The following is a 23205-nucleotide window of genomic DNA, read 5'->3' as shown; positions in this document are numbered from 1 at the left end:
AATTGAGGCTAAAATCGGCTGACTCAGAACCACCAAGTTCCCCTTGGAGGCCCCAGGTCAGTACGATGAGGAAGAAGAGAGGTATCCAAAGTGTCAAGTTATCCAAAGCATGTCCGAGACTGCGGAAAAATGAGTAATTCTAGTTTATGTCCTTCTCCTTCCTGCTGTGTCAACTTGGGGTTATATAACTGAACTTCTCTGTGAGGGAGCCCTCGGGGGCCTCCAGGAGGCAGGGTTGGCGGTGACATAAATAAATATTTTTCTGCTCTCTGCCCCGGGCTTGGGCTCTGAGCAAACACCACAGCCTGAAAGGGAGGCCACGACAGGGAGGAAGCTGGGGGAGGTGAGTTCAGGGCTGCGAGTCAGGAGACTGTGTTCCAGGCCCAGTCCTGACTGGGAGGACGTGGACATCAGGCAACTAGTGAGCTGGGAGGAGAGATCACGGTGTGATCTGGGGAATGCTGGGACCCTCGGGCAGGTCTTTCCAGCCTCTCCCTGCTCCCCGGCCCGGCATTCGAAGCCCTTCCCATCTCTCTCCTGTCTCCTCCCCCATTCCCTCTTGGCACCCACACACCCCTAACCTTGGTTCTCTGGGACTACTGAGTCCCCCACGACCCCACAGGGTTTGTCCCTCTCCTGGAAAGTCCTCCCCTTCCTGTGACATGTGGTGTGGTGAAGGTGACAGAGGTGGGAGTTTAGAGCTAGACATGGGCTTGAAGGAGAAGAGGGAGACAGAGGGTGAGATGGTTGGATGGCATCCCTGATGCAATGGACATGACCTTGGGCAAACTCTGGAAGAGGGTGAGGGACAGGGAAGCTTGGCACGCTGCAGTCCATGGGGTTGCAAAGAGTCAGACATGACTTGATAATTGAACAACAATGGGCTTGAATTCTGACCTGAGTGTCTTTAGGCTTGTGACTTAACCTCTCTGAGCCTGTTCCCTCATCTGTAAACTGGACTTGGTGATTCCTTTTTCCTGGTTGCAATAATCAAATGAGATAATCATTGCTAATAATAACCGGACTCATCTCTTCCATGCAGCCTCTATGCGTGCATGAATTCATTTCCTAAGGAGCTCCTAAAATAGAAGGGAAGACAGACCTGTTTGCTAATTATAACACTTTCATGTGATAAGTGCTGTAAGCAAAGTACCTATGAGGTGCTGGGAATTCTCAGAAAAGATCGACCTACTTGAGATCCGGGGGAGACTTTGGACAGACACTGGAAGAGGAAACTAGTATTTATTAATACCCACTGTGCCTCAGGCTGAAGCTCCAATACTTTGGCCACCTGATGTGAAGGCCAATGCATTGGAAAAGACCCTTACGCCGGGAAAAACTGAAGGCAAAAGGAGAAGGGGGCGCAGAGGATGAGGTGGTTAGATAACATAACCAACCCAATGGACACGAATTTGAGCAAACTCCGGGAGATAGTGAAGGGCAGAGGAGACTGGCGTGCTGCCGTCCACGGGGTCACAAAAAGGCAGACACGACTGAGCAAATGAGAAACAACAAACCTCTCCTCGAGGCTTGAAAAGCACTGCTAGATGACTTACACATGCCAACCCTCACAGATGCCTGGCTTATTTACACAATAAGGCTAAATAATTGTACTTGCACTTGTACCACAATTTTTTAGTCAAAACTCAGGACACTTGTCCTCAGTTCAGTTCAGTTGCTCAGCCGTGTCCAACTCTTTGCGACCCCATGGACTGCAGCACGCCAGGCTTCCCTGTCCATCACCAACTCCCGGAGTCTACTCAAACTCATTTCCGCTGAGTCAGTGATGCCATCCAACCATCTCATCCTCCATTGTCCCCTTCTCCTCCCGCTTTCAATCTTTCCCAGCATCAGGGTCTTTTCAAATGAGTCATTTCTTCCCTTCAGGTAGCCAAAGTTTTGGAGTTTCAGCTTCAGCATCAGTCCTTCCAATGAATATTCAGGACTGATTTCCCTTAGGATGGACTGGTTGGATCTCCTTGCAGTCCAAGGGACTCTCAAGAGTCTTCTCCAGCACCACAGTTCAAAAGCATCAATTCTTCGATGCTCAGCTTTCTTTATAGTCCAAATCTCACATCCATACATGACTACTGGAGAAACCATAGCTTTGACCAGAAGGACCTTTGTTGACAAAGTAATGTCTTTGCTTTTTAATATGCTGTCTAGGTTGGTCACAGCTTTTCTTCCAAGGACACAGCATCTTTTCATTTATGGCTGCCGTCACCATCTGCAGTGATTTTGGAGCCCCCCAAAATAAAGTCTCTCACTGTTTCCCCATCTATTTGCCATGAAGTGATAGGACCAGATGCCATGATCTTAGTTTTCTGAATGCTGAAATTTAGGCCAACTTTTTCACTCTCCCTCTTTCACTTTCATCAAGAGACTCTTTAGTTCTTCTTCACTCTCTGCCATAAGGGTGGTGTCATCTGCATATCTGAGGTAATTGATATTTCTCCCAGCAATCTTGATTCCAGGTTGTGCTTCATCCAGCCCAGCGTTTCTCATGATGTACTCTGCATATAAGTTAAATAAGCAGGGTGACAATATACAGCCTTGACGTACTCCTTTTCCTATTTGGAACCAGTCTGTTGTTCCATGTCCAGTTCTAACTGTTGCTTCCTGACCTGCATATAGGTTTCTCAAGAGGCAGGTCAGGTGATCTGGTATTCCTATCTCTTTCAGAATTTTACACAGTTCATTGTGATCCACACAGTCAAAGGCTTTGGCATAGTCAATAAAGCAGAAGTAGATGTTTTTCTATAATTCTCTTGCTTTTTCAATGATCCAACAGATGTTGGCAATTTGATCTCTGGTTCCTCTGTCTTTTCTAAAACCAGCTTGAACACCTGGAAGGTCACAGTTCACGTACTGTTGAAGCCTGGCTTGGAGAATTTTGAGCATTACTTTGCTAGTGTGTGAGATGAGTGCAATTGTGTGGTAGTTTGAACATTCTTTGGCATTGCCTTTCTTTGGGATTGGAATGAAAACTGACCTTTTCCAGTCCTGTGGCCACTGCTGAGTTTTCCACATTTGCTGGCATAATGAGTACAGCACTTTCACAGCATCATCTTTTCGGATTTGAAGTAGCTCAGCTGGAATTCCATCACCTCCACTAGCTTTGTTCATAGTGATGCTTCCTAAGGCCCACTTGACTTTGCATTCCAGGATGTCTGGCTCTAGGTGAGTGATCACACCATCGTGGTTATCTGGATCATGAAGATGTTTTTTGTACAGTTCTTCTGTGTATTATTGCCACCTCTTTTTAACATCTTCTGTTTCTGTTAGGTCCCTACCATTTCTGTCCTTTACTGTGCCCATCTTTGCATGAAATGTTTCCTTGATATCTCTAATTTTCTTGAAGAGATCTCTAGTCTTTCCCATTCTATTGTTTTCCTCTATTTCTTTGCATTGATTGGTGAGGAAGGCTTTCTTATATCAACTTGCTGTTCTCTGGAACTCTGCATTCAGATGGGTATCTTTCCTTTTGTCCTTTGCCTTTTGCTTCTCTTCTTTTCTCAGCTATTTCTAAGGCCTCCTCAGACAACCATTTTGACGTTTTACATTTCTTTTTCTTGGGGATGGTCTTGATCCCTGTCTCCTGTACAATGTCACAAACCTCTGTCCATAGTTCTTTAGGCACTCTGTCTATCAGATCTAATCCCTTGAATCTATATGTCACTTCCACTGTAAAATCGTAAGGGATTTGATTTAGGTCATACCTGAATAGTCTAGTGGTTTTCCCTACTTTCTTCAATTTAAGTCTGAATTTGGCAATAAGGAGTTCACGATCTGAGCCACAGTCATCTCCTGGTCTTGTTTTTGCTGACTGTATAGAGCTTCTCCATTTTTGGCTGCAAAAATATAATCAATCCAAAATCAGTATTGACCATCTGGTGATGTCCATGTGTAGAATCTTCTCTTATGTTGTTGGAAGAGGGTGTTTGCTATGACCATTGTGTTCTCTTGGCAAAACTCTGTTAGCCTTTGACCCGCTTCGTTTTGTACTCCAAAGCCAAATTTGCCTGTTACTCCAGGTGTCTCTTGACTTCCTATTTTTGCATTCCAGTCCCCTCTAATGAAAAGGACATCTTTTTTGGGTGTTAGTTCTAGAAGGTCTTGTAGGTCTTCATAGAACCGTTCAACTTCAGCTTTTTCAGAATTACTGGTTGGGGCATAGACTTGGATTACTGTGATACTGAATGGTTTTCCCTGGAAATGAAGAGATCATTCTGTCGTTTTTGAGATTGCATCCAAGTACTGCATTTCGGACTCTTTTGTTGACTGTGAGGGCTACTCCATTTCTTCTAAGGGATTCCTGCCCACAGTAGTAGATATAATGATCATCTGAATTAAATTCATCCATTCCAGTCCATTTTAGTTCACTGATTCCTAAAATGTCGATGTTCACTCTTGCCAACTCCTGTTTGACCACTTCCAATTTGCCTTGATTCATGGACCTAACATTCCAGGTTTCTACGCAATATTGCTCTTTACAGCATCGGACTTTACTTCTATCACCGGTCACATCCTCAACTGGGTGTTGTTTTTGCTTGGCTCTGTCTCTTCATTCTTTCTGGAGTTATTTCTCCACTGATCTCCAATAGCATATTGGGCACCTACCGACCTGGGGAGTTCATCTTTCAGTTTCCTATCTTTTTGCCTTTTCATTGTCCTAGCAAAAGATTTTGGGTCCATGAGGAGTCCAAGAGGAGAACTGGAAGCCATAGAATGAATGTAGAAACACCAGGATTTGCAGGATAGCCCAGTGGTTTATGAATCGTAGACTTATTTCCACAGTGCCTGGTCTGGCCATGCACTTGCCATACAATAACTGTCTAACAAGTGCTTAGTGGATTGAGGGCAGTGTGTGTGTGTGTGTGTGTGTGTAGTTTCCACTCCTTCATGCTGCTGGGATATTCTACTATAAAGGAACAGAAGGTACTAGCTGTCTTCCCTAGGGATCCTTTGTTGGAGAAAAAATTGCTGAGACCTTGGCCTTCTGCATGGTGTCTCTCTTTTATTCCAGTACCATCCATCTACTTCTGGCTGGTCACAGAATAAAGCCATCATTCTTTGTCTTATCAACCAAAGTCTTCCATGAACCTTTTCCAGTTTTATCCACCAGCACCTGTCTCCTCCCTTTCTTCTCAACCCTAGGCAGGGAATGAGTGCCTTCCTGTCTCCTTAAACTCCCCCATGCCCCAGCGTGCCTCCCACACTGGAAAGCTATTACTACCTGCAGAGTGTCTCCCCACTGAAGAGATGGAGTCTGTTTCTCCACTCCCTTGCATCTAGGTGGGCCCCATGACTGCTGGGACCACTAGGATATGGCAGAAGCGACACTGGCTGTTGGGGTTAAAGCCCTTCGGGGAGGCTTCTGCTTCCTGCCTCTCAGAATGCTTGCTCCTTCTTGCAACCCAGTTGACATACTCTGAGAAGCCCCAGGCATGTGCAGAGGCCATGGGTAGAAGTGCTAGTTGACAGCCCCAGCTGTACTCCCAACTGACAGCCATGTGTCAGTAAGCTGCCACGTGAATGAGCCACCATAGACACCCAGACCAGCTGAGCCTTGAGATGTGAATGTCAGGCACAAACCACGTGTCAGACCCCAAGTGAGGACCTCTCCACTGAGTCCGCTCAACCTATAGAACCATCAAGCCACAAAGTCTTGGAGCAGTTGGTTACACAGGGACAGATAATCAGCAAATTGGCCTTTTCTCCAGTGCCGTCTTCCCAGTGCTACCCCAATCAAAACCTTCCTCAGTCATGACACCCGACTGTCTTCTCCTCCCCAGGACACCTCTTCCACCTCTGACTACTTATAATAATGGTTTGCACCAATCATGATGGCGTGAGATCCCCGGACCGACTTTCCTTTTAAAACATTAAAAAATAACCTGTAAACAGAAATGTTCTATTGTTTCTGAAAATGGAAAACCTGCCATCAATAGAAAGCAACAAAACAAATTAGATGAAACAGATCAATGTCATTCTAGCTGGACAGTGTTACTCCCAAAGTGTCTGGGCCCTAGGCAGGTCTTCTGTTTAAAAAATGGAGTGGGTGTTGTAGCCAGACTCTGAGATTCACAATCCAGGTAATTATAGCAGACCAGCATCTGTATCCCTGGATCACATGACCATGGTCATGTATCCTTAAATTCAGTAGTTTCACGAAGTTTCGTGATTCCTTCACCTTCCTGACTATGGCAGGTGCTAGAACTCTCCAGTGTGCAGTATTTTGGAAGCCTCCAGCCTTTCCAATATTTTTAAAGAATTGGGTGCATAAAATCCCTTCCTACCAAAAATGCTGAGTTCTATTTCTGTTTCTTGCATTGACCCCAGACTTAAACACCCTGATTTCCAACAGCTCCTGCAGCAGCTCCTGGGTTTGTTTCTTTTATTATTTAAGTAGTTTCTTCAGAGTATTTTCAATGTGGGTCTTTGTGTATTCCACCTTCTGAGGCTTTATTTGTCTAAGAATATTTTTAGTATGACCTCATGTTTGAATGATGATTTGGCTGCCTTTAAAATTCTGGATTGAAAGGGTTGTCTTCTTTCAATTCTTATAATAACATTATTCTTTGACTTAATCAAGTGTTGTTATTGAGATTTATAACATCAGTCTAAATCTTGGCGCTTTGTAAGGGAGGCTATTTCTGCCTTTCCACTTTGTCCTTCAGATTTTCAATTTTATCACGGTATTTTGTGTGGATTTTTCTGCTGTTGGCGACTCCATGCGTCCTTTCAGTCTGATTTCATTCACTTTCCTTTAATCCTGGAACATTAATCTCTATTAGTCCTTCAGTTCTTCCTTATTCTCCATTTTTCGTCTTCTCTCCTTTCAGGACACCTACTTCTACTCTCCGTCTCTCTTTAATTTTCTTTTTCATTGTTATCTCTTTATTTTTTCCTGCTTCCTTCTGAGACAGTTCTCAATCTGATTTTCCTCTTTACTACATGCATGCGTGCTAAGTCACTTCAGTTGTGTCCGACTCTTTGTGACCCTATGGACCATAGCCTGGCCAGGATTCTCTGTCGATGGGATTCTCTAGGGGAATATTGGTGTGGTTGCATGCCTTCCTCCGGGGAACCTTCCTGACCAAGGGATCTAACCCATGTACGTCTCTTATGTCTCCTGCATTGGCAGGCAGGCTCTTTACCACTAGCACCACCTGGGAAATGTTAATTTAATGGTATCCAACCTGATATTTTAACCATCTATTGTGTCTTTTTTTTTTTTTTCACTACGAATTTATTTTCTTTTGTACCACAGCCTGATTCAGAATTGATTTGACAGCCATATTGGCCCAAAACGTATAATGAGGCAATGTAAAGCATTTCTGAATAAAGAGGTGGAGAGAGGAACAGGATGAGAGATGGCATTGTCTCTTTCATCGCTGGGACACAGGGTCCAGCTGGATTGCACGGCTCTGTTCTGTTTACGGAATGTGAGAACAGAGCACCTTCCTCTGTGGCGCTTCTGACCTGAGGCTAAGTAGAGGGGAGGCAAGGACTTCTGCCAGATTGTGTCCTTTATTTTAAATAGTATATCTTTCATGGGCTTCCCTGATGGCTCAGGGGTAAAGAATCTGCCTGCCAAGCAGGCATCACAGTTTGATCCTTGGGTCAGGAAGACCCCCTGGAGGAGGAAATGGCAACCCATTCCAGTCTTCTTGCCTAGAAAATCCCACTGACAGAGGACGCTGGGGGGCTGTAGTCCATGGGGTAGCAAAAGAGTGGGACACCACTTAGCAACTAGCCAACAACAATGGTAAGTTTCATAGCTAATCTTGTGCTCTGGTTGTCTATCACTTCTTATCCTTGTATTATTCTACAAAGGTCTTCCTTTATCTTTTTAAGTATTAATGAAATTATCATGCTTCACTTCAAAATCTTGGTCCATCTACTTCAATCATTCTGCTTCAGATGGCATATGCTGCTTGATTTACTATCTTTTATAACAGTTGTTGTACTTCTTAGGTATCTATTTATATTGGTGAGTGAATTCAAGTTCCCCTGGGGGTACTTGTTCTCAGCCTGGTAATGTGCCCTGCAGATTGCCAGAGGCACTAGGGAAAAAAAAAATGAGCCCGGGGGCAGAGAGACAAAGAGTCCCTCAGTTCAGTTCAGTCACTCAGTCATGTCCAACTCTTTGCGACCCCATGAATCGCAGCACGCCAGGCCTCCCTGTCCACCACCAACTCCCGGAGTTCACTCAAACTCATGTCCATTGAGTCAGCGATGTGATCCAGCCTTCTCATCCTCTGTCGTCCCCTTCTCCTCCTGCCCCCAATCCCTCCCAGCATCAAAGTCTTTTCCAATAAGTCAACTCTTTGCATGAGGTGGCCAAAGTATTGGAGTTTCAGCTTCAGCATCAGTCCTTCCAATGAATACCCAGGACTGATCTCTTTTAGAATGGACTGGCTGGATCTCCTTGCAGTCCAAGGGACTCTCAAGAGTCTTCTCCAACACCACAGTTCAAAAGCATCAATTCTTCGGCACTCAGCTTTCTTCACAGTCCAACTCTCACATCCATACATGACCACGGGAAAAACCATAGCCTTGACTAGACGGACCTTGGTTGGCAAAGGAATGTCTCTGCTTTTTAATATGCTATCTAGGTTGGTCATAACTTTCCTTCCAAGGAGTAAGTGTCTTTTAATTTCATGGCTGCAATCAACATCTGCAGTGATTTTGAAGCCCCCAAAAATAATGTCTGTCACTCTTTCCACTGTTTCCCCATCTGTTTCCCATGAAGTGATGGGACCAGATGCCATGATCTTAGTTTTCTGAATGTTGAGCTTTAAGCCAACATTTTCACTCTCCTTTTTCACTTTCATCAAGAGGCCTTTTAGTTCCTCTTCACTTCTGCCATAAGGGTGGTGTCATCTGCATATCTGAGGTTATTGATATTTCTGGCAATCTTGATTCCAGCTTGTGCTTCTTCCAGCCCAGCGTTCCTCATGATGTACTCTGCATATAAGTTAAATAAGCAGGGTGACAATATACAACCTTGACGTACTCCTTTTCCTATTTGGAACCAGTCTGTTGTTCCATGTCCAGTTCTAACTGTTGCTTCCTGACCTGCATATAGGTTTTTCAAGAGGCAGGTTAGGTGGTCTGGGACTCCCATCTCTTTCAGAATGTTCCACAGTTTATTGTGATCCACACAGTCAAAGGCTTTGGCATAGTCAATGAAGCAGAAATAGATGTTTTTCTGGAACTCTCTTGCTTTTTCCATGATCCAACAGATGTTGGCAATTTGATCTCTGGTTCCTCTGCCTTTTCTAAAACCAGCTTGAACATCTGGAAGTTCATGGTTCACATATTGCTGAAACCTGGCTTAGAGAATTTTGAGCATGACTTTACTAGTGTGTGAGATGAGTGCAACTGTGCAGTAGTTTGAGCATTCTTTGGCATTGCCTTTCTTTGGGATTGGAATGAAAACACCTTTTCCAGTCCTGTGGCCACTGCTGAGTTTTCCACATTTGCTGGCATGTTGAGTGCAGCACTTTCACAGCATCATCTTTCAGGATTTGAAATAGTTCAACTGGAATTCCATCATCTCCACTAGCTTTGTTCGTTGTGATGCTTTCTAAGGCCCACTTGACTTCACATTCCAAGATGTCTAGCTCTAGGTGAGTGATCACACCATCGTGATTATCTTGGTCATGACGATCTTTTCTGTACAGTTCTTCTGTGTTCTTGCCACCTCTTCTTAATATCTTCTGCTTCTGTTAGGTCCCTACCATTTCTGTCCTTTATTGAGCCCATCTTTGCATGAAATGTTCCCTTGGGATCTCTAATTTTCTTGAAGAGATCTCTGCTGCTGCTGGTGCTGCCACTAAGTCGCTTCAGTCATGTCTGACTCTGTGCGACCCCATAGACGGCAGCCCACCAGGCTCCTCCATCCCTGGGATTCTCCAGGCAAGAACACTGGAGTGGGTTGCCATTTCCTTCTCCAATGTGTGAAAGTGAAAAGTGAAAGTGAAGTTGCTCAGTCTTGTCCGACTAGTAGCAACCCCATGGACTGTAGCCCACCAGGTTCCTCTGTCCATGGGATTTTCTAGGCAAGAGTACTGGAGTGGCTTGCCATTGCCTTCTCCGGAAGAGATCTCTAGTCTTTCCCATTCTGTTGTTTTCCTTTATTTCTGTGCATTGATCGCTGAGGAAGTCTTTCTTATCTCTCCTGGCTATTCTTTGGAACTCTGCATTCAGATGCTTATATCTTTCCTTTTCTCCTTTGCTTTTCGCTTCTCTTCTTTTCTCAGCTATTTCTAAGGCCTCCCCAGACAGCCATTTTGCTTTTCTGCATTTTTTTTCCATGGGGATGGTCTTGATCCCTGTCTCCTGTACAATGTCACGAACCTCCGTCCAGAGTTCATCAGGCACTCTATCAGATCTAGTCCCTTAAATCTATTTCTCACTTCCCCTGTATACTCATAAGGGATTTTATTTAGGTCATATCTGAATGGTCTAGTAGTTTTCCCTACTTTCTTCAATTTCAGTCTGAATTTGGCAATAAGGAGTTCATGATCTGAGCCACAGTCAGCTCCTGGTCTTGTTTTTGCTAACTGTATACAGCTTCTCCATCTTTGGCTGCAAAGAATATAATCAGTCTGATTTCGGTGTTGACCATCTGGTGATGTCCATGTGTAGAATCTTCACTTGTGTTGTTGGAAGAGGGTGTTTGCTATGACCAATGCATTCTCTTGGCAAAACTCTATTAGCCTTTGCTCTGCTTCATTCCGTACTCCAAGGCCAAATTTGCCTGTTACTCCAGGTGTTTCTTCATTTCCTACTTTTGCATTCCAGTCCCCTATAATGTAAAGGACATCTTTTTTGGGTGTTAGTTCTAAAAGGTCTTGTAGGTCTTCACAGAACCATTCAACTTCGGCTTCTTCATCGTTACTGGTTGGGGCATAGGCTTGGATTACTGTAATATTGAATGGTTTGCCTTGGAAACGAACAGAGATCATTCTGTTGTTTTTGAGATTGCATCCAAGTACTGCATTTCGGACTCTTTTGTTGACCATGATGGCTACTCCATTTCTTCTAAGGGATTCCTGCCCACAGTAGTAGATATAATGGTCATCTGAGTTAAATTCACCCATTCCAGTCCATTTTAGTTCACTGATTCCTAGAATGTCGACGTTCACTCTTGTCATCTCCTGTTTGACCGCTTCCAATTTGCCTTGATTCATGGACCTAACATTCCAGGTTCCTATGCAATATTGGTCTTTACAGCATTGGACCTTGCTTCTATCACCAGTCACATTCACAACTGGGTATTGTTTTAGCTTTGGTTCCATCCCTTCATTCTTTCTGGAGTTATTTCTCGACTGATCTCCAGTAGCATATTGGGCCCCTACCGACCTGGGGAGTTCCTTATTCGGTATCCTATCACTTTGCATTTTCATACTGTTCATGGGGTTCTCAAGGCAAGAATACTGAAGTGGTTTGCCATTCCCTTCTCCAGTGGACCACATTCTGTCAGACTCCATCAGCCACTCTTTTCTGGTTGGCACGCTGCCTGTGTGTCTGCCAGGCTTCATCTCTGAGTTCCAGGGAGCAGCAGCCTTGGCAGGAGGTCAACTCCTTCGGTGGGATTCTACAGACTGGGGTGGGGGGAGGGGTTGGAAGGGCATCGATGGGCACGTGAATACCTGAGCCTTGGTCTGTTTTGACTGATTCCTCATCTCAGCTTTGAGGGCTTTGAGCTGCTCCAAGGGCTTCTGTGGTGACTCAGTGGTAAAGAACTTGCCTGCCAATGCAGGAGACTCAGATTCGATCCCTGGGTCAGGAAGATTCCTTGGAGAAAGAAATAGCAACCCACTCCAGCATTCTTGCCTGGGAAACCCCACGGACGAGGAGCCTGGTGGGTTGCAGTCCATGGGGTCACAAAATAGTCGGACATGCCTTAATGACTAAAACAACAACAGACTCCCCCAGGGCTGTAGCTGCCAACTTCTGCACCAGAGGGACAGGAGGCAGGGACTGTCCCAAGACAAGGAGCAGGGGCCCAAAGCCGGTAAGTGTCTTTAGAGAACAGAGCAGAGGTCAGTCACTCACTCCACACTGAAAGTGTGCGTACCAAGGCACTGCTAGATGAGGGGGAGACCGTGGGGTGCGGTCCCTGCCCTCACGGGGTTCATGCTCTGACAACAGACTAACAGACTCAGCCCAGCTCCCTGCTAACGTCCCCAGCCTGGTCCTGTCTTTCCTGCATCTCACTTAGTCTTTCTAAGCCTCAGTTTCTTCATCTGCAAAATGGAGATGATAAAAATAGTCCTTTCTTAATTGACATGATTAAAGATAACTAAATTTATCAACCGTGATTCTAGATTCACATTCTGCCACCTTTTCTTCTGGAGGACAGACAAGATATCTCATTTTCCCCCCACTCTCCCATAGGGTCAGGTTTTCAGGAGACAGTTCATGCCAAGTGATTACAAATGATTAGCAAATACCCAGCACACTTGAGAGCTCTCACAAATATGAATTGCAGTTGTTATTATTACTATGCCCAATGACATCGTTTCTGGGGATTAGGTAGGAACATGGAGCTGCTTCTGTACAATCAATAAATCCTGTTTTGTCCTCTGGGCAAACCAGTTACCATGAAGGTCTGAGACTGGAGAGAAGGCCAACGCAGGGCATCTACAGTTTCCACAAAGGAGGACAGAGTGGACTTGGCTCTTGGAAAAGTTTTGGTCAAGAAATAGTGAGAAAGGGGGGTGGGAGCTGGGGGGAGGTGAGGAAATGAACGAAGTGTCCATTTCCAGAAAGAGCCGCTGATGCCGCCATAGGCACTGGGAGTTTGGGTAACCAGTCCCTTTTCTGCGGTTTCCTGCCTGTTCTTGTTTTTGTTTTTCTTAATTGCTGAAGGGCAGTACAGGGAGGAGGTTAGGACTGCCTGGAATCCCAGCCTTGCTTCTGCCTGGACTCAGGGCCTGCATCTCTCCAGGTCCCCAGAGACCAAGTGCCGAGGGCTCACAAGACTTTTGGGGGCTCACAAAAAAAATGTTTCTTATTTCTTTCAATATCAGAAGAAAACAGGAACTTTTAGGAGGAAGAAAACGTTTTAATGTGCTTCCCTGGTGGCTCAGAGGTTAAAGCGTCTGCCTCCAATGTGGGAGACCCGGGTTCAATCCCTGGGTCAGGAAAATCCCCTGGAGAAGGAAATGGTAACCCACTACAGTATTCTTGCCTGGAGAATCCCATGGACGAGAAGCCTGGTAGGCTACAGTCCATGGGGCCGCAAAGAGTCAGACATGACTGAGCGACGGAACGGAACAGACAGTTATTAATATAACAATATTTTTTATGGAGGAAGGGGCCCACGAAGGCAAAATGGCGTCCCCGGTTAGCTCTGTGACCACCAGCCCTCTGTGAACCTCAGCAGGGAGTGAGGGAAAACTACTCACTTCCTGGGCTGCCGTGGGTGGGAAAGGGACTGAGACATGTGGAGCATTTAGTGCTGTGTGGGCCCCAGCAAACCCAAAGCAAGCAGGCATTAACCATTAACCATTAACCATTTATTTCCCTCTGAGATCTGAAGGCTAAAACCTTAGGAATATCTGAAGGAGAGTTAGGGGATCAGGGATAGCAGCTGGGGGAACAAGTTACACAATTGCATTTTAAATTTTTTATTCATTTATTTTTACTTATTTTTCGGCCATGCGGTGCAGCATGTGGGAACTTAGTTCCCCAACCGGGGATCAAACCCATTCCCCCTGGAATGGGTTAAGTCACCACTGGACCACCAGGGAAGTCCCACACTATTGCTTTTTATTGCACAGCAGACTGAGAGAGATGATCCCTGGTGGAGGAGCAGATGGAAGCTGCAGAAAGCCAGGTCCCGTGCGCTGGGGGCTCCGCAAGAAACCAGACATACAGCAGGAAAAAGAGGTATCTCTGAACTTTCAGCACAGGCCAGAGGCAGGTGTTAGTCTCGACGAATGAGTGAGTGACTTAGTGAATGAATGAGTGATGAGTGAACTGTGGGAGAACCGAAACACCCTGATGCTTGTTGGCCCGAACAGCTGACTCAATAGGTACCAAGACACAAGCTTCTCTGAAGGGCAAGGGAAACTCATCTTTATACGTGAGGGCCTTGGATAGCGTCCCCTTTAATAAACTGGGAAACCGAGGCTCAGGGAGGTGATGTGGCTTGAACGAAATCCCACAGCTTGAAAACCGAGGCCTCCCTCCCCGCTCTGCACCCCATCCTCCCTGCTGGCTGAGGCTGCCCTGGCCGTCCAGGGTCTGCACGGACCCTGACATGCCAGGAGCTTCCAACACCGCCCCCTCCACCTCCTCGAACCACCCACTGGGTACCATAGGACCTGGCAGCCCTGCTGAGGGCCCCAACTGCTCAGGAGTGTCCAGCCCAGGCAGGAGGCCCCTCACCACAGGCCTGGAAGCTGGCTGAAGAACAGGCGTCTCCTGTCTTTAGAGATCAGCACACCCCCTTTTCCTTGCTTAGGCCAAACTGTAGCCACCACCCCTGGGAGCTTCAAACCACAGAAGAGGTTCCAGCCCAGCTGCCACGCTCTGGTCCTGCCCCTCAACTGTACTGACACCCAACCCTGCTGAGGAGTCCACGGAGACTTGCTGACTGGCAGGCTCTGGCCTTGGCTGGGTCCCCTTCTACCTTCCTGCCTCCTCCTGCCCGTGGAGGACCTATTGCCCTGATTAGGAACTCCTTTGCAAGAAGACAAAGCAGGATCCACCCTGCCAGATCCCGAAGCAAAGAGTGGGATGTCAGAAACCCAGACGCCAATGACTGCATCAGGAGGCCGGATGGATGGAGATGCAGAAACCGATAGGGCAGTGCGCTCTGTGCTTGGAGGTGGTCCAGGAGAAACAAACCCACCACTGATTCTGGGCCGCCTGCAGAGGCCCTGGCATGGCAGCCTGCAGGGCACACCCCAGCACAGGCACTGCTTGGCCAGTGATACCTGGCCCAGGTTAGAGAGGTTCCTACTTTGGATTAGTTTTCTCCAATATCAAACATATATCTTTTAAAAAGTAAATTGAACATATATAATTTGGGGTCTTTATTTTCAATATATATGAGGGTTTTCTTTTCTTCTTTTTAATTAAAAGGGCTTACTGGGCAACTTAAAATTCACTTTACCTTTCCTTTTTTAACCTTCCATTCTATTTTATGGAAGACTGGAAAGAAAAGGGAAGTGTTGTAGTATTCATATTCCCAGAGAATCTCCCAGATCACTGTGATGACAAGGCACTTGGATAAGGAGACTTGAGGTCTCCCCTAACAGTGCTTCAACGGGGTGTATCTCATCCTTTCTGGACTCCAGTTTCCTCACCTGAAGGAGCCCTCTACTACGTTTAAGGGTTCCTGTAGCATCTACTTCTGCTTTATTGACTATGCCAAAGCCTTTGACTGTGTGGATCACAACAAAATGTGGAAAATTCTGAAAGAGATGGGCATACCAGACCACCTGACCAGCCTCCTGAGAAATCTGTATGCAGGTCAAGAAACAACAGTTAGAACTGGACATGGAACAACAGACTGGTTCCACATAGGAAAAGGAGTATGTCAAGGCTGAATACTGTCACCCTGCTTATTTAACTTATATGCAGAGTACATCACGAGAAATGCTGGGCTGGAAGAAGCACAAGCTGGAATCAAGATTGCTGGGAGAAATATCAATAACCTCAGATATGCAGATGACACCACCCTTATGGCAGAAAGTGAAGAGGAACTAAAAAGCCTTTTGATGAAAGTGAAAGAGGAGAGTGAAAAAGTTGGCCTAAATCTCAACATTCAGAAAACTAAGATTATGGCATCTGTTCCCATCACTTCATTGCAAATAGATGGGGAAACAGTGGAAACAGTGACAGACTTTATCTTTTTGGGCTCCCAAATCACTGCAGATGGTGACTGCAACCATGAAATTAAAAGATGCTTGCTCTTTGGAAGAAAAGTTATGACCAACCTAGACAGCATATTAAAAAGCAGAGACATTACTTTGCCAACAAAGGTCTGTCCAGTCAAAGCTATGGTTTTTCCAGTAGTCATGTATGGATGTGAGAGCTGGACTATAAAGAAAGCTGAGCACTGAAGAACTGATGCTTTTGAATTGTGGTGTTGGAGAAGACTCTTGAGAGTCCCTTGAACTTCAAGGAGATCCAACCAGTCCAACCTAAAGAAAATCAGTCCTGAATATTCATCAGAAGGACTGATGCTGAAACTGAAACTCAAATACTTTGGCCACCTGATGTGAAGAACTGACTCATTTGAAAAGACCCTGATGCTTGGAAAGGTGGGAGGAGAAGGGGACAACAGAGGATGAAATGGTTGGATGGCATCAATGACTCAGTGGACATGAGTTTGAGTAGTCTCCGGGAGTTGGTGATGGACAGGGAGGCCCAGCGTGCTTCAGTCCATGGGGTCACAAAGAGTCGGACACGACTGAGCTACTGAACTGAACTGAACTGTAGCTCCTATACCTTGTGATCCTGCAGGATAGTGATCAGACTGGATGTTGGTTTCCTCTTCTCAGAGCCTAGGGGGTCTTTAGGGGCTGAGTATCAGGCTGGGAGAAGCAGCACAGTGTCCAGGCCTGTCCCTGAGGTGTAAATTCTACCAGCAGGGGATTCTTCCCTGAGAAAAGACCCTGATGGTGGCAGGAGAGAAGGCATAGGCTCAGAACACGTGATGGGGGACATGCCTTTCAAGCTAGGGGGTGGGGATTGGATGGGAGATGAGGGTGGTGGTTGGGGGTGTCTATATCACTTTTGTAAAGAGATGCTCTCCCTGGAGAATCAAAGCTCTCCTCTCAAAGCCAAGAGCCCCAGTCCTCAGCCTGGGTTCATGTATTCCACAGACATTCACTGAATGCCTGCTATGTGCGGGGCACTGTTGTAGGTGGGGATATGGTGAGAAAGCAGGCAGGCCTTACTCCCTGAGTTGACAAGTCAGTGGAAAACACAGATATCAACTGATTATGAACAATTATGGAAAGAGCGAAGAGGAAATGCGTTGAGCTTGGCTCTTTAGAGAGACACAGTGCCTCCCGTGTCCTCTTGATGTGTTTGCCCAAATCTCTCACCTCCACTTCAGATCTCGGCTTTCCCAGTCACGGCAGGGAGATGGAACCCTCAACAGGCTGCTTGCCAGGACGTCAGACAGGCTGTAGGCTCCTCACTTGGCTAAGAGTGGTTCCACCTTGAGGACACAGCTCCCTCCCGGCCTGAGGTGGCAGTGGCCACAGTCCATAGGAGGAGATGAAGGACATGGGAACCGGCTGTGGGGATGAGCTTTGATTCCACTGGAGTAGATTTCCCCAGAGACCCAGCACGATCCCCTGGCCCAGCTCCCCAAGAGCCTGGCTCAGCACACACACCCGGGGGTCGGCCCACCTGGCCCCACACTGCCCCCTTCAGCTACCTCACCAGCAGCCGGGAGACAGCAGGGCCAGGTGAGGAAGGTCCCACTGCCACGACGGGGCCGCGGGAGCCCCTCTCCCGTTTCATCTTCCGTTCTCATCAGGCACCCGCCGTCCTTTGCTGTCTCTTGGCACCCCTGACCCCTGCAACTTGGGGATGGACACTTAGAGGATCTGACAAAGGCATCTGACCTACCTAGAGTTCCAGCTGCTCCGTCTACTTCCATGTGGCCGCGAGGTCAGGATTCCAGCATTCTGTGTGCCATCCCCTACTCTGTGCTCTGGCTGAGCTTATCATGTTACTCCCTTGCCCCCCTCAAGAAGGGGTGCCCCAAATCTGTGGCTTTGGGCTTATCTTAATCTGTTACACTGCTCCATCCACCCAGGCCACTGACTCCTATCCACACCCATCTGTCAGGGTCTGGCCATCTCTAAATTCACTATTTATTGACTACTTGCCACACGCCAACTGTGGTACTACATACTCACTCATCATTCATTCATTCAACAAATGTGCGGTGAGACCTACTGTTTTTTGTTGTTGTTTAGTCTCTAAGTTGTGTCCGGCTCTTTTGTGACCCCAGGGACTGAAGCCCTCCAGGCTCCTCTGTCTATGGGGCACCATATAATGATGAACCAAAAGACATGGCCCCTGACCCCAAGAAGCTACACTCTGGTGGAAATTAATAGCTCATTTTTACTGAGTGCCTATAACATACTGACCTTGTCGTAAGCACTTTATATGGACTACCTGACAATCTGTCAAGGAAATTGCCTTGTTTACAGAGTAAAGCAAACCACAGAGAAATGCAAAGTCCTGCCCAAGACTGATCGGCTGCCTAAGGGGCAAAGTTGGAGAAGGAAATGGCAACCCACTCGCAGTGTTCTTGCCTGGAGAATCCGAGGAACGCGGGAGCCTGGTGGGCTGCCGTCTATGGGGTCGCACAGAGTCAGACACAACTGAAGCGACTTGGCGTCTGCAGCAAGGGGCAGAGCAGGGATTCCAGCGCCCAGGCTGACCGACTGCAAAGCAGCAGCTCTTTAGCAACTACGCTTGTTTTATTTGTCGCTGTTGTTTTATCACTCATTCGTGTCTGACTCTTTGTGACCCCACGGACTGTAGCCTGCCAGGCGCCTCCGTCTCCGGGATTTCCCAGGCAGTCTTCTCCAGGGGATCTTCTCCATGCAGCGACTTAACCTATGTCTCCCGCAGCTCCTGCACTGGCAGGCGGATTCTTCACCACTAGCGCCACTCAATCCCACTTCCTCCAGGGAAACTTCCCGACCCGCCTCCCAGTCTAGAGGGATTCCTAGATCCTTCGAAGCCCGCCTAGTATATGACACACTCATGTCCTCCTCCTGACAGGTACCCAGACCACAGAACGTGTCCCAGCCTCCTTTCTCCGGAGCTGCTGAGTTGGCTGATCTGAACTAGAACCCTGGGTTCTTCCTCCTAGCTGTGGGTTTTCATTGCAGATCCTCCTCCAAGAGGGGCCTCCGCACAGGGCCGACCCTTCCAGACGCCCATTTCACAGATGAAGCCAACAGAGGTCCTGAGGGATTTAAAATCTCTACTACCTCCTGGCTGGCGGGTCTCTTTTCTTCCGGGGAGTCTCGGTCCCCCCGCCAAAGGCTTAGTGAGGGAGGTGGGACAAGGAAACGACTCGCCTGCCGGATGCTCGGAATAACACGCCCCAAATGCAGGCTTCTCCGCGAGGGTCGAGCTTGCGACGCGTGCCCCATCCCCATTTCCAAAGCCCGAAGAAGAAAACCGACCTCCCTCTCCACTCGGGCGCTGACCCCAGGCACTTCCTCCCACGAAGGGGGAGCGGGGGTGGGTGGGACTTGGGGACCCCTCACCTCCCCTCTCCCGGCTCCCCTCCGAGGATCGAGGCGGGCAGGTGGACTGTGGCCCGCCGCGCCCGAGCCGGCCCGCCCGTGCCCCCGGAGACTCGGGGTTCCCCGCTTCCCGCGCCTCCTACCTGCTGGGGGAGCCCCGCGCACCGGCCGCCGCCCGCTCCGCCTCCCGCCAGCGCCGCAGAAGCCGCCCCGGCTCCGGCCGCCCCGGGATCCCGCCCCCGGCCCCGCCCCATCGCGCGCAGGTGATCCCGGGAGGGGCCCCGTTGCCCCCTCGGTCCCTGGCCTGGGGGCCGCCCCAGGGGCGCCAGGCTCGGGGCACTGGCTGGGCGGCGCTTCCCCGCCGCGTCCTCGCGCTTCTCCCGGCCCAGGTCCTTCTTGGGGTTCCAGTTCGCCCACCCCCAGCCCCTCGGTCCACCAAGGCCACTGCAGCCAGGGCCTAAAGGGAGAAGGAGCTTTACAAATATGCCAGGCTAGCTAGATGTGAACTGCAGGGAGTTTGTTAGGTGTCTTTAAAAAAAAAAAAAAAATATCTGTAGCCTTAAAATTTTTTTTTATTGGAGTATAGTTGATTTACAAAGTTGTGTTAGTTTTACTTATATAGCCAAGTGAATCAATTACACATAGATATACCCGCCCTTTATTTAGATTCTTTTGGAATATAGGCCATTACAGAGTATTGAGTAGAGTTCCCTATTCTATAGAATGGATTCTCATTAGTCGTCTCTTTAACTATACTAGTGTCATCTATTGTATATACAGTAGTGTGCATGTGTCAATTCCAATCTCCCAATTTACCCCTCTCCACTCCCCCATCCCCTGGTGTGTTCTCTGCATCTGTGACCCTACTTGTGGTTTGTAAATAAGTTCATTTGTATCCTTTTTTAGATTACACATTAAGCTGAATCATATGATATTTGTCTTTCTGAGTCTGACTTCACTCAGTATGACAGTCTCTAGGTCCATCCATGTTGCTGCAAATGGCATTAATTTTGTTCTTTTCTTTTTTAATGGCTGAGCAATATATGAACCATGTCTTTATCCACTCCTCTGTTATGGACGTTTAGGTTGCTTCCGTGTCCTGGCTGTTGTAAATGGTGCTACAATGAACACTGGGGTGCAGGTACCTTTTCAAAATATGATTTTCTCTGAGTTTATGCCTACAAGTGCAATTGCGGGATCGTATGGTAGTTCCGTTTTTCGTTTTTTAAGGAACCTCCATACTATTCTCTGTAGTGGTTGTACCTGTATGCTGCTGCTGCTGCTAAGTCACTTCAGTTGTGTCCGACTCTGTGCGACCCCATAGACGGCAGCCCACCAGGCTCCCCCGTCCCTGGGATTCTCCAGGCAAGAACATTGGATTGGGTTGCCATTTCCATCTCCCATGCATGAAAGTGAAAAATGAAACTGAAGTCTCTCAGTCGTGTTCGACCCTTAGCGACCCCATGGACTGCAGCCTCTGTACCTGTAGAACTGTCTTTAAAGTTGGATTGTGTGGGGAAGTCCCTGGTGGTACAGTGGTTGGGACTCCATGCTTCCACTGCAAGGAGCATGTGTTCCATTCCTGGTCTGGGAACTGAGATCTCCAAGCTGCATGGTGAGGCCAAATAAATAAATAAATTGGGATTATGCTCATCTGACTGAAGGGTTTGGGGGAGGTTGGGGTCTGGCCAATCACAGAATGTTACATGGGAGGTTTGCCAGCTGGCGAGTGTCAAAAACTCTGCCCTGTAGAATCTGGCAGTCTCCTACATCAGGCTGGTTTGTGGCTGGATCCATGAAGCCTAGCACTCTATTATGGATGCACAATGGGCCCTCAATCAATATTTACAGAAAAGGAGAAGAGATCTTAGGGGATTCCCCGCTTACAAACAGGAAACTGAGGCCCAGGAAGCAGAGGTGAGTTGCCCACAGTCACACAGCAGGGGAATGACAGAACCAGGAGTACAGTCAGGTTTCCCCATTGTGTTTTCAAATTATTTCTAGAAAGTGTTTGGTTTGGGGCCTATTACTTTGCCACTGGTGCCTATGAGATGCTGTCAAAGCCTTGATAACTTCCTCCCAAGTTGACTGAGAACTAAGAGAGAACCACTGTGTTTTCATAGGAAACTGGTGATGTTTATTAAAAAGGATTGATTAAGACGTGAAGTTCTGTGAATCACTATGTTTTACACCTGTAACTTATATTGATACATCAACTATACTTCAATTTAAAAAGAAGTGTAATTCTATCATTCTACTTTTTTTTTTTAAGTGAAAGCAGGTTTATTGAGACAAGAGATATGTTCCATAGGCAGGATGCTGTCCATCTCAGAAGGCCAGAGTAGCCCCAGGACATGGGAAGTCAGAGCAGCCTGTGATTCTACTTTTTCACCGAATACGTGAAACAAGGTCTTTGGCTTCAGAGAGCTCCTCTGTGATGGGAGAGGCAGACTGTATTCACAGCAGGGGCTGTGAAGGAAGGCAGAAGGCAGGGAGAGTTCACTGAGAAATCACTCTGCTCTTGAGAACTGAGATCTCTGAGGCCACCTCAAGATGCTTCCAGAAGCTCTTGCTGGGTTGTGCAGGGGGTCAAGAGCTCTAAAGTCAGATGGTCTCAAGTTCCAATCCTGATTGCATTGCTTGCTAGTTGCAAGGCAGGAGCAGTTTTCTTTTTTTATTTTCAACCTCTCTGAGACTCAGTTTCTTTCAGCTAAATGAAGGTAATATACTTACCCTAGTGTTGTTGTGGTGAGAATTAAAAATGACATAATGCTTATAAAATGCTAGATAAATGGAAGAATTTTTATGCTAATTGGTAGGGGCTGGGGAGGCAGACATGCTGATGCAAGGGAACCTCAGCATTTCTGGTGCGGTCCCCTCTGAGGGACTCAATGATCTTCAGCCTTCTGTCATCCATGGCCCCTCCCCACCCTCTGCTTCTCTGTTAACCCAGGCCAACCAAGTCATAGGACACCTGCCATATCAGAATGGCTTTGCATACACCTGCCGTGAGGGGTCTGGGGATGAAACTCTGAAACCCAGCAGGACCCTGCAAAGTCTTGCCTGGTACAGGATCCTCTGTGTCCCTGACTTCTTGTTTGGCCTTCTCCAGTTCCAAACAGCAGACTCAAGCAGTCAGCGATTAGAAAATAGAGTCAAAGGACCCCTGCTGCTGCTGCTGCTAAGTCGCTTCAGTCGTATCCGACTCTGTGCGACCCCACAGACGGCAGCCCACCAGGCTCCCCCATCCTGGGATTCTCCAGGCAAGAACACTGGAGTGGGTTGCCATTTCCTTCTCCAATGCATGAAAGTGAAAAGTGAAAGTGAAGTTGCTCAGTTGTGTCCGACTCTTTGCGACCCCATGGACAGAGGAGCCTGGTAGGCTGCAGTCCATGGGGTTTTCCAGGCAAGAGTACTGGAGTGGGGTGCCATCGCCTTCTCCACAAAGGAGCCCTAGTTCCTCCTAAAGGCATGTAGATAATAATCTGACACATACCCTTGCATTGTCCTGCAGAAACTAAGCCACCCTCACTCACTGGAGAATGGTGACTCCATGTTGACCATAAGGACACAGACTCCAGACTGGTTTGAACCAGAAGGCGGATGCTTGAGATTAAAAAACCATCTCCCTGTTACCTCACCACCAGTCAATCAGAAGAATGTCCATAAGCTGATCATGTACCCTGTAACCTATCCCTAATGCTATAATGAAACTCTTGCCTAAAGGCCAGGGGAGTTCATGTCTTTTGAATACTAGCTGCCCATTCTCCTTGCTTGATGTCCTGCAATAAATGCTGTACTTTCCCTCAGCATAATCCGGTGTCCGTAGATTGACTCTGCTGGTGTGATGTGAGCAGACTCAAATTCAGTCTGGTAATAACTCTTCCTCTTACCAGTCTCCCTCATAAGGAGTTGACCAGGATCAGACACACAAACCAAGCTCAGC

The 23205-nt window shown here is 47.4% G+C and overlaps 1 protein-coding gene across 2 annotated transcripts in view; it reads right to left on the bottom strand.

Moving 5' to 3' along the window:
* Nucleotides 1-19478, bottom strand: part of NCMAP (non-compact myelin associated protein) — a 54186-nt gene extending 34708 nt beyond the window's left edge. The window contains exon 1 of one of the 2 annotated variants that reach the window (XM_055398012.2): nucleotides 19403-19478. The gene's annotated coding sequence lies outside the window, so the exon portion shown is untranslated. The remainder of the gene's footprint in view (nucleotides 1-19402) is intronic. The other variant, XM_055398014.2, reaches the window with a different exon arrangement.
* Between the last annotated feature and the right edge of the window lie 3727 nt (nucleotides 19479-23205).

The sequence above is a fragment of the Moschus berezovskii genome, chromosome 2 (genome assembly GCF_049115385.1).
Source record: "Moschus berezovskii isolate FMDL1 chromosome 2, NW_MosBer_1.0, whole genome shotgun sequence".
Lineage (NCBI taxonomy): Eukaryota > Metazoa > Chordata > Mammalia > Artiodactyla > Moschidae > Moschus > Moschus berezovskii.
Note: the sequence above shows the minus strand (reverse complement) of the source record. Positions and strands in the feature narration are given on the sequence as shown.